We start from the raw sequence: 12,500 nt of genomic DNA on the forward strand, positions 1-12,500 counted from the left end.
ATGTATGTATGTATGCATGTATGCATGTATGTATGTGTGTGTGTATGTATGTATGTATGTATGTATGTATGTATGTATGTATGTATGTATGTAGCTATAGATTCCAGTGACTTCTTCTATAAATAAATAAATCTGCTGAGATTAGTATATACAATTGGTAAACCACAGCGTGTCAAAAGTTACAGTAGAGATTGACAACTACTCGAGATACATGAAATGAGTTTATACTGTACAGGTGTACAATAAAATAACATATTGATTAATGAACGTATCACATGCGACATATGTGACTGGTTTAACTAAGATATAAAAGGTTATCACCACATTAGGATTCGCACCTGGAGGGAACAAACAACATTTCTGAATAAGTCATCTGCAGTCAATCATGACCTGGTTAAGGACAACTAAGTGATGTCACCTTATAATAATAAATGAACACCCATCGTCTATTTTAGATATCAAGTTAATAAGACACAGAATTCTATAACCATACCCCACCTTTTATTTCCAATGTGTTTGCTAAAATTTCCATTTAAGACCTTATATACCAATACTTCAATGTTTTTTATATGACAGACATGAATAGATATCAAACAGATATTAAGAGAAATAACACTTTACATTTGAAGTTAAAGATTTACATTGACCCGAATTACAACAATAAATGTATTTTATTGAGTAAAAGAAATATTGAATCATTTGTCCACAATTCGCCAAAACTTACGATACAGATATTGATTGAAATGTTCTAATATTATTATCAAAGGAATAACCCGGGGACGTTTATGTCAATGACAATGACAATGGCGACCATTTGTTAAAGTTATATGTTTCCCGAAAAAGCGAAAAGATAACCCTTGCCTAATCTGAAACAAAATACAAACATCGAGATAATTCCGCTGCAATATCTGGCACGACTCGATCAACCTCAGTAACCCATTTAAGGTAGTCCTTATTCATGCTTATCATGATCAGATTTGAGTTAATACATACTTTAATCATACTATACGATAATTTCTGTACATTTTAATGTTATGTGAAATACTTGGTAGGATCTTTTTCTGGAGTTAACATTTTAAATTGTTGTTGTTGAAGATAACGCTTGAGTTGTCTCTTCATCATATCAAATCCATCTAAGCTAATATACTTGATGACTATATATTACAGGTAACATAATTGTGGATATCGGACATGGCAGATCATTCTGGACTGAGGACGAATGACAATGCAAATAATATAGTGACATCCCAGCAAAAGGGGTAAGATATTCTATTCTCAATAATGTGTGTCTGCAGTAATTGATGTTATTAAAACAGTTAACAAACAGTTGTACAAGGCAACGTGTACCTGGTACTTACACAGGTCAGCACTTTATAAAGTACATGATTCAACACTCAATGTTTGTGCCTTGTATATAACACGTTCTATCTATAGGCTGTCGAAACAAGTAGAAATGACTTCTACTGGAATATAGAGTAAAGCTAAGTTCAGACATGTCAAAAAGTATTACTTACACCAGTCCAAAGGGGCGTTACTGTTCTTTTTCTGACTATTCTTTTTTTTTCAAAGTGATAAACGTACTTATTACCTGTCTACATTTTTAATAGATATGACGAGGATCGCCCTGGTGTACTGATCGTCAGTGATCGTTTAGGATGTCATATTCGTGGTGGAATTGCTGCAGCTACACGCCTTCTCATCCAACTGCTGAGTACTATTCGTGTCTCGATCCACTGTATAGCTTCCCAAACTACTGGTGACGAAAATATCGCTGCTAAAAAACTCAACGTCAATCTTGTGTGTCCAAAACCGAGAGGAAAGCATGCACGGGATATTCCAACAACAAACCTGCTAGACCATCCTGAGACATATTTTCCACATTTACGAAAGCTCAGAAACATTGCAGTGGTGATAGGATATAGCATGCTTACATCTGAAGCTGCATATTTTATCAGAAATGAAACTTTCCCAACAGCAGCGTTTTATATCGTTAACCTATGGTCGCTGGATGTCATTCCATTCAGTCTCATTCCAGAGTGCATGGGACGTCCGGATGAATTTGAGGAAAGGAAACGAGACGTACTGAAAAGAGATAGTGTTTCGGCAACAGCAGCGTTTTCCCTTCATCATACAACTTGGCAATTCTTTAACTCGAGATATGCAGATATACCTCATATCAACCATTCAAAACTGATGTTCCTTCCTGATACCAAATATTTGGCCAAAGCAGCCCCTGAGATTAAAGATACAGACGAGATCCAAATTTTATCTTTGTTTGAAGACCATGAATTTGAAGATCTGAAAAGTCACTCTTTTATAGCAGAAGCTATGAATGAAGTAGCAAAGGCATTTCACGGACATAATAAAACAACTCCAAAGTGGAAAATTCTATGTACACCAATGGGAAAAGAAAATAACATTCGCAAACGTCTGGAACCTTACTCGCATCTCGACATAGTGACTTCTTCAAATCCGTCACATGATGTGATAGAGGTTGAAATCAAGTGTTCAACACTAGTCGTTATACCACCATATGCAATGAATGCCCATCAATTGATGCTGACTGCCATGGCGATGGGTATACCAGTCGTTATTCCAAAGAGATCATCATATCATGACTTTGTCAAAGAGTATCTAGAAGACTTTGAAGATAGCATCGTGGTTGATGTGGTAGACAAGCCAAACGCACTAAAGGAACACATCATAAATGCAGTTAAAGAGAGGGAAGTTACATTCAAGACAGCTGCAGCGTTAAAGGAAACTCTTGGGAACATAGCAGAGACCTTGCAGAATGTCAATGGTGAATTCATTGATAGGATTACGTCAGATACAAACGTCATAACGCCACCAGGTAATGACTTGTATTTGCTGGCAGATCTGCTGTCGATATTTTTCGTGTGATATTTTTTTCAAAGTTGGGTTACAACCGTCTTTTGTCTTAATACAATTGATAGCACTGACTCATGTCTTACCATTCGAGTATATATAACCTATCGACAATCGTTTTTTTCGCAGGTGACGAGTCTCCTCAAGAGGGCGCCTCTTCATCAGATGCCAGTCCTCCACAAAAACGTAGGAAACATGATCGAACGCCAAGTAAGTTGAATCACTTTGCCATTCATTTAAGAAAATTAATGTAATTCATATTATATTCATATTATTTATACACAACTGAGAAGAAAAGGAAAGAAAAACTGTTCCTGGTGAGGGCCATAGAAATAGTTCAAGCAGAACTAGTCTAGTCTATGGCCCTGATACTATAAAAATAATAAAATATGTTTAATTGATACTTTATTCTGACATGGAGTCGCTTCTTTCCTGGCAAAACACAAGCGATATAGCCCATACTTTGCTTTCTCTCAATAATTTCTCCAAACTAAATCCATAATTATTTTAAATATTTTGTGGCTAGTATATAGCACTCTACCTTTCAATGCATTCGATTACAGTTTTTCAATAGTAGAATTGACATACTTTAAACAAAATCGAATGTATTAAAGCACATAAAACAATAAATGTTAATGTACCAAATATTGTATTCGATTGTTTTTCTCTTCAGATCATGTTAATGTACGTATGGGTATCAGTGGTGGAATATCCGATGATGGAAAGACAATGGAAGAGGTTGAAGCTGCATTTTATGAACAACATCCAGAATTCGATGAAGCTGCCAGCCAGATGAGTGGTCTCGATAAAGGACTAAATGGCGAACGTACTGGGTTTGATAGTGTCTTGTACTCTATGAAGTGTGAGACGTTAGGTGCCTTGGAGTGTCTGTGGAAGAAATACGAAACAGGAGAACTTAATCAACTGATGGAGAGGACGATCCTGACTCCAAAACTCCTCAAAGATGTTGGTGCCATCCATATATCTCTGTACACATGCCTCGACATAGAGGAATATGATCAATGCAGGAAAGAGCTCATTTTGAAAGAAGGTATGTTTATACGTTGAACTTTGCAATGTTATTTGTATGTATGTATGTATGTATGTATGTATGTATGTATGTATGTGTGTATTTATTTATGTGTGTGTGTGTGTGTATGTATGTGTGTATGTATGTATGTATGTATGTATGTATGTATGTATGTATGTATGTGTGTGTATGTATGTATGTATGTATGTATGTATGTATGTATGTATGTATGTATGTATGTATGTATGTATGTATGTATGTGTGTGTATGTATGTATGTATGTACATGTATGTATGTATGTATGTATGTATGTTTAATATTTCATATTTCATATTTTAGGACATAAACCAAGGAACGTTGTTAGTGAGATCAGCAGTATCGAAGAAGAGACCATAGGTAATAACATTACTACATTATCCAATGAAAACCAGCGTCTCTTAGACCGTGTGAGTGAACTAGAAGTAGATCTGACAATACTTGAAGTATCCAATGCCGAACTAAAAACAACGAACGAGTCTTTCAAACTGTCGCTTCATAATGAACAATCTTTGCGAGATAAAATCGAGAGAGCTGCAGTTGACAAAGCTGTGAGTTTACAAGACGAAATCGGTAAACTTCGCCAATCACTGAATGTGGCTGAAAGAGGAGCTACGGTGGAATCCTTGACAGCGGAAAACAAACTACTACAGAGTAAAGTTACCAAACTGGAAAAACGGGTTCTACAACTCGAAGAAGAAAATGCGACACAGCAGAAAGAAATCGCGGCACTGCGTATGGAGATAACTGACTTACATACTAAACTCCAAGGTTAGTGGAAATCAATGTTACAATTTCCGCGTAGAGATATGAACAAAGAATGAAATATTAAAATATTGGAAAATCATGACTCCCTATATATTCCACTGTTTACAGGTTTGTCCTTTCCACTGCTTTGTGAAAGACATTTCAGAAATTATGTTTTGTCATTTCACACAACCGTTAACGTTCTTTGACCGTATTTGTAAGCTATAATATAAAAGTGGGGATTATATTAGCGTGCCATGTAAATGATCATTAATATAAAGCATGTTTTTGTTGTTGTCTTTTGTTTTTGTTTTTTATGAATGGTTATTCAATAAACACCGCCTAAATTAATAAACTGGTTCTTGGTTGTTTTATATTCATTCATTAGAAACTGTTTATTATTCACCTTATTAAACAACATCTTGTAGGAAAGATACAGTTTTATTATCATTCATTTACTAGTCCTCAAAGGATATATAATTTACAACTCACAACAGAATAATTAAAGACAACATGAAGAAAACCCCTAAACAAGACGAGTAAAAACAAATACATGAATACAACTTAGCCCCGATTTAACAATTTGACGGCTGGTGGGACAAAACACTTTCTTTTGAGCATTTAAGACAATGGTATCTTCGACCAGATGGCAGCGTATCAAACTATGCATTTAGTGGATGTTGATCGTCAACAGCAATCACACTAGACTGTCGAGTCGCTCGTGTTTTTTTTTGCTACTTTTCGTCTAAAACAAAGTCGTCGCCTCGCTCCATATGCGTACTGATTAGTTACGCGGTTATAGTATTGCTCCGGATCGACGCGAGGCGACAACTTCAGTTTTTAATATACATGTATAGATAAAACGTAGCAAAAAAGTGCCGTGCGCAGAATTGCACTATCAGTAATTTAAGGGCGGAGAGAGTAAGAGTAGGTAGGTCCACAAATTTAGCAGCAGTGAAAGAGATTTTCACAGGTTTGGTTCGATTGACGACAGAGAGCAGGGGGGGGGATAACAAATGTTAGAATAAGTAAAGCGAGGATCAATAATACTATGATAGAGTAATAGAAGCAGTCATTCGTTTTCTGTCATTCGGGTTGTCATTCGTTTTAGCGTCACGCTGAAACGGGCGTTCTTCTTGTCAACATTCGAAACAAACCCGGAAAAGTTTGGAAGTGAATTCGAAGTGATCATGAAGTGAAGTGTTAGATGTGTTTTGAGCACTTTACATACTGTTGGCGATATAGGAGTGAACGGACGGTAATTTCGTATATTTTAGTTTAAGAAGTTTAATTTACTACCATTACCTGTTCCCCGTTGAACAGGAACTGTCACAAATTTTAGTCTTTATAAAATGTATCATCAACCACAGTTCCTGTATCATCGGTATTGAAGGCAACACTCTTTCAACTAAAGCGTGATGGGGTAAAGAAACCATTCACACCTTTCGTCTCTACAGAGGAAGTTGAATATACTGTCATGAATATAATTTACCTGCGATCGGACTTGTCAGTGTAGGATTTTTAATGTGGGAGGTGACATGTTATATTTTACTACGCTAATTTGCCTTTTCATTAGTTCAAACACCATTTCAAAGCATTTTATGTATTCCATCGCTACATTCTTATTGATCAGTGGCCATATCGCGTTGTGGAGAAACTCCAGTAAAATTGACAATGGAACCCCGATAACATTGACCCGCTTATCGACCTTAAAAAACACTGCACCACACTGATAAGGGAGAGATCAGTTTTTACGGCCCGGGGGGGGGGGCGGTAAATCAAAGGGGCGCCTTAAGTTCGGACTCAAAGAAGAGGGTCATCATTTTTACAAAGTGAATAAGGGGAGTCACCTTATTTTCAACAACGGAACGAAATCATGAACCACCCTGCTGTAATTAATAACAATAAACCATAAACAAGGGCTATAAATATACGTTCAAATATAACATAAATTGTTTGTCTCTTGATACATCCCAAGCATATGACATGGAGTCCATAACATTGCACCTTTTAAACACTTCTCAATATTGCAGGCCATGAGTTGCATTGTGTCGTCATGTGATATAAAAATGTTCATGTGTAGCTGTAAACGTAACACATGATAAATGAAATACCTTGAAATTTACTGGATGGACTGACTCTAAAATATGTGCCTCCATTGACCTGAACATGTTGAGTTGTACACAAACATAGCTAATAGAGATACACTTTCAAATAATTTAATGAATTTTATCTCTAAATGGTAACTGACCTCCACTGTGCATGTTTTTCCCAAATTTTCTCATTTTTTTCTTGATCTTTTTTTATTATTATTTGTGTCAATATGATTTGAAATGATTTAAACTTTTGAAACCCTAAAATTAGTGATACTTTTATGATATAATTAAGTTGTGTTATACTTCTGAATGGTATTCTAAATGGCCTCCAAATGGTGTTCATTTTTCAAAAAGCTCTTACTGTGGGAGGGGACACCCACTCCCAACCTCCCCCTCCCCGCGTTTGTATAGCATGCTCGCACGCGCATAACGTGCACTTCACCCCATACTGTTTCCAGTTATCTCCCTACTTTGAAACTACCTGAAACCCCTAGGTTTACAATTATATTAACTCACTTTCTAACATAATTATACTTTATAATTAGCTGAATTAATCTATAATGGTAATAGCTCACTCAATCTAAGAGATATCCTAGAACTTTTGGTTACTAAACCATGAATATTTTGCATGTCCAGTCATACTTCACATAGGGTTCCTGTCTAAAGAGCTTTATACGTGTGAAGCAATGGATTTCGGACACCAATTTACCAGATACACTTAAAATTAATGTAAAAAAGAAGTACAATTAACTAATAAAAATATGCAGTGTGCTTTATTGTGGTTTAAGAATCTAGAGTGTCTTTTGCAAGCACAAGAAGAATATTTCTTGTCAACAGATGTCAGGGAGGGGGTCAGTGTGTTTTTTTTATTTGTCAGAGGTCGGGGGTTGGATCGTTTTGTGGATGAATCACAGGGTGGGGTCACTATTTTTAAGTTCAACACGAACAAGAAGTCACCGGTCCACCCCGGCCGTAAAAACTGATCGCTCCCTAATACCACTCTTTTGTATGGAAGACTGGTGAGAACAGCGACCTGCGACTTGAGAAGTGCGACCTGTGACTTGCAACTTGCCACCGGCGACTTGTCAAGCCTCAATGGCTTCCAAAACTTATTCCTTTTATTTGACATTCTGCTCTCCCAATTCAGTCACTATAATTTACACTTGTTTGGCTTCGCTAGGGGTCTAGGAGTTTCCGACATGATACATGTATTCAATTCCAATGGAAACCCGCATCTCGTTATACATCCCTGCATAAGTGTAATAGCATCCTGCCAATGTAAAATTAATGAATTTATAGTTATGTTTTCAGTAGATATATTCAATCAAAAATAGATTATTTTTCATTTGTCCGACCGGCCAGCCAACTCAACTGATTAGTGACACTGAGTGTTTAGTAACCCTACAGTTCAAATTGTAAGATCCTTAATGAATGAAGTATCCATGGTAACATTCCTTTACAGTTTCAATGAGGGGTTCTATATTTGTACCTAAAATCAATAAGTACACTATGATCTAGCAAAGCTGTCGGTTCCTCACAGTGCAGTGTCACTAAATATGCACTGAATGTCATGTTCAGGGCTAGTGGATCAACATGTACCATGCGGCCATGGTAGCATTTGTAGTTCTATTTGATGAATTATTTCCTATTTTTTATTATTTTTTATATATCTCTGAACATCTCATAAAAATGAACATTTTCACAAATAATATTTTAAGGGATGATCATAACAAACGAGAAATAGCCTGCCGAACTCGTCTAGCCTGAGTCAGTGTGGTCAGTCACGTCCCCAAGTACGGGCATGGTACGGATCATTTCATTCATGGTGTATCACGTGTATGCAAACATTGTGAAGAAGTGTGTTTTTCTGCCTCCATGATTGAAGCATGGAGATATAAGGGGAAACGTCATTCAGTACGTTATCGTAGTCGATTAGAATGGAATACTTGATTCAAATTTCGAGCTACGCCTTACTTATGTAAGGGATTTTATCCCGAGCTAACTAATAAATATTGACAATCATGCACGAATTTCCCGCCGTATTTGCAAGCACGATCGTGTCTGTGTGTCGATTTATTTCAGCGACATGGATATAGTTTTTTTTTATAATGGTCACACAACACAAATAAACACTAGCAATTTCCTTATGTTAAATCAATGTTTCAACAATGTAAGGTGCGAGATCAATATATAGTTCACAGTAGGATGAAAAACTTTTAAAATAATTATGTTACCTTGGGGTGGGGTTTTTGAGTTGTTTACTATTCATCCTACAAAAATGAATTTACTTTTAATGGGTCTGTTGTTACCCCAAAATGCAATTATTTCTTTAGAAATGACCTCAAATTGTCAAGTGCATGCTATTGTTAAGCCTAGACCAAAATCAAATCATATGAATAACCGCTGGATCGCAAAATTAAGCTTAAGCACTTCTTGAAATGAGTGGAATTGGGTTAGCCTAGCCCAGGCTGATCAGAAGTTACCACAGCTTTACAAAATTCATCAGAAAATAAGAATATCATGTAATTTAGCTAACTGGCACCTTCGGAAGTTACACACGGCGAGAGCAGGCCAGGGTAGTTGAACTTGAAACTAGTTAATGCCAGTCTAGATGGCAGCTAGTCTAGATTACAAACCATCGGGTTGGAATCTGCAGATTGCCTGTTCGAGCCCCAACGAGACCATTTACAGCGAATGGCTATAGTGCTTGCGCAAGATATGAACAAGGTTATGCCCTATATCAACCCAACTTACAATTGGGGACCTGGTAGGATAGATATTACAATGTGAATGTTTTAATCCTATGGTTATGCGCTTATTGAGACTGCAATGGAGTGTATGCTTCCCAGGCTGTTGGGTACGTAAGGGCCTTTGTGCCACTATAGATCCATGCCAGGGGTAATATTTGTAAATAGCTTTGAGCACTGAGTGGCAAAGCGCTACATAAAAAAAACAGCATTGGAATTTTATTATTGCACATATCCATGGTTTGCCAAACTTAATATTAATCATACACTTGATTTAACCTATAACATCTTCACCTGACCTGGGTTGACCACAAATCCTACCACATTGGTCATACCATACATGTACATGACCAAAACATAAATAAATTGAAATAATAATCTGACCTTAGATGACCTTATCCAAACTATTCCTAACATCTTGACATGACCCAAATGACATCTCATTCGATCTTGGTATTGTACGGTGGAGTTATGTTTCGCAAATACTAAGAGTTCGGAATCACTTAGGCCTACAGTACAGGTTTAATATTTTCCAATATGCAGGTCAAGTTATGTCAGGTCAGGTTAGGTCAGGTTTCAACAGATTGTTATTTTTGGATTCACATTCGGATCCAACGATCCAACATTTGCCTCCATTCATAATATTTATTGGTTTTTATTGCAAATCTCACTTTCTTTTTCAGTTTCCACTATTATACTTTCTTGCGAAATATTTACTTTTTTCTATATATACTGTATTTTAAAGGAATGACACAAACTCATCTTTGAATGCCATAATGACAAATACTGCTATCTCAAACGAAGTTGGCACGCGTTCTTATTTATTTTTAATGCATTCCGGATATGTCTAAGGTGCATTATGTGCATTAGCTTGGCTCCACGATCATGTTGAAATTAATATTCTTTGCACGTCAAAAGCATGCATCAACAAAAAAAACCGCAAACGGGAGAAATGTAGACATATGATTATACCCACAGCCTCTAGTTGGAGAATAAGCTCTTGAAATTGAGAAAAGATAATCAGGAACGGTTATTAATATGTGTTAAAAACGGTTCATTATGTTCAGCTGTTTTCATAACAATCTGTCAATCATCATTCACCATTCACTCATGCCCGTGAGGGCTTGAATGTTAACAAAAAATACAGGTCTGCTCCAAACAAAAGCAAGACAATAGGTTTCTACGTTAAACAGACAGGTCACCTGCCGACTGCCCAAGACGTTTTGTTCTTGAATGAGCAATTTGTTACTTCATTTAGCCAAGCCATTTTTAGTCCCCGTGGACGAAGTCCGGAACGGGGACTTATGGATTGGGTTCCGTCTGTCCGTGCGTCCGTCCGTGCGTCCGTCCATCCGTCCGTCCGCAACTGTTTCTTGGAGATGCCTGGACCGATTTTTTTCAAACTTGGTACAGGGGCAACATACTATGGCATACATATGCACGTCAATTTGTTTTATGATACGATCCAATATGGCCGCCTAGCAATCATTTTGTTTGCGAATTTTCATGTCCAAAGCCATAACTCAGACATGTTTGAACAGATCTCATTGAAAGTTGGAATTAGGACAGTGTTCTATGACATACATGTGCATATCCATTTTCATTGTGATACGATCCAATATGGCTGCCTGGTAGCCATTTTGTTTGTGAATTTTCATGTCCAAAGCCATAACTCAGACATGCTTGAACAGATCTCATTCAAAGTTGGTAATAGGACAGTGTTCTATGACATACATGTGTAGATCCATTTTCCTCGTGATACGATCCAATATGGCTGCCTGCCAGCCATTTTGTTTGTGAATTTTCCATGTCCAAAGCCATAACTCAGACATGCTTGAACAGATCTCGTTCAAAGTTGGCATTTGGACAGTGTTCTATGACATACAAGTGTATATCCATTTTCCTCGTGATACGATCCAATATGGTTGCCTGCCAGCCATTTTGTTTGTGAATTTTCCATGTCCAAAGCCATAACTCAGACATGCTTAAACAGATCTCATTCAAAGTTGGTATTAGGACAGTGTTCTATAACATACATGTGCATATCCATTTTCCTCGTGATACGATCCAATATGGCTGCCTGGCAGCCATTTTGTTTGCGAATTTTCATGTCCAAAGCCATAACTCAGACATGCTTGAACAGATCTCATTTAAAGTTGGTATTAGGACAGTGTTCTATGACATACATGTGCATATCCATTTTCGTCGTGATACGATCCAATATGGCTGCCTGGCAGCCATTTTGTTTGTGAATTTTCCATGTCCAAAGCCATAACTCAGACTCCATTTTCATCGTGATATGATCCCCCATACCCAACCAATCCTTTATTGTTGGAGGCATATTCCATGTCCAACAAGCACACACAACATATCTAAGTCTGTTTGTTTTAGGTTCACAAATGTTGTTGCGTGATCAGAGTAGTGATAATTCCTTAAAACCCAATTATAGCGGGGAGTATGTCATTCTCAATGACTTGTCATATATGCTTGTCTTAAAGATATTGCAATGGTATATTTTAAATGTGCGAATCGTCCAATGTCATAAATAAGTACTGAAACTGTACGAAATGCAACGATTTGCCGATGAGCATCAGCCATGTCTTTTGTTTTTCACGTGAACCATTTTAAAAGTGCCTGTAGATGTCCTGTACCATGTGCGTACTGACAAAGCAATGGCAATACATTTTGTGCTTTAGAATGCACCCATGGCCAGGATGTACAAGAACGAATATGAAATCGATGGGAAAAATGTTATTCCAAGAACTGCAGACAATTATAGCGTGGTGATTTGAAAAAAAACGTAACTGATGGCGAATTGGTGAGAAAGATAACCCGATGACAACTAATCGTAAATCTACATCAAACAACAAAAATGATGGATTTCATGTTTTCTGATCAGAATGTGAATCCAAAAAATAACATTTTGTCAATATCTGACCTGGGTTTGTGTACCAACCA

This window comes from Glandiceps talaboti, chromosome 9, assembly GCF_964340395.1.
Source record: "Glandiceps talaboti chromosome 9, keGlaTala1.1, whole genome shotgun sequence".
Classification (NCBI taxonomy): domain Eukaryota; kingdom Metazoa; phylum Hemichordata; class Enteropneusta; family Spengelidae; genus Glandiceps; species Glandiceps talaboti.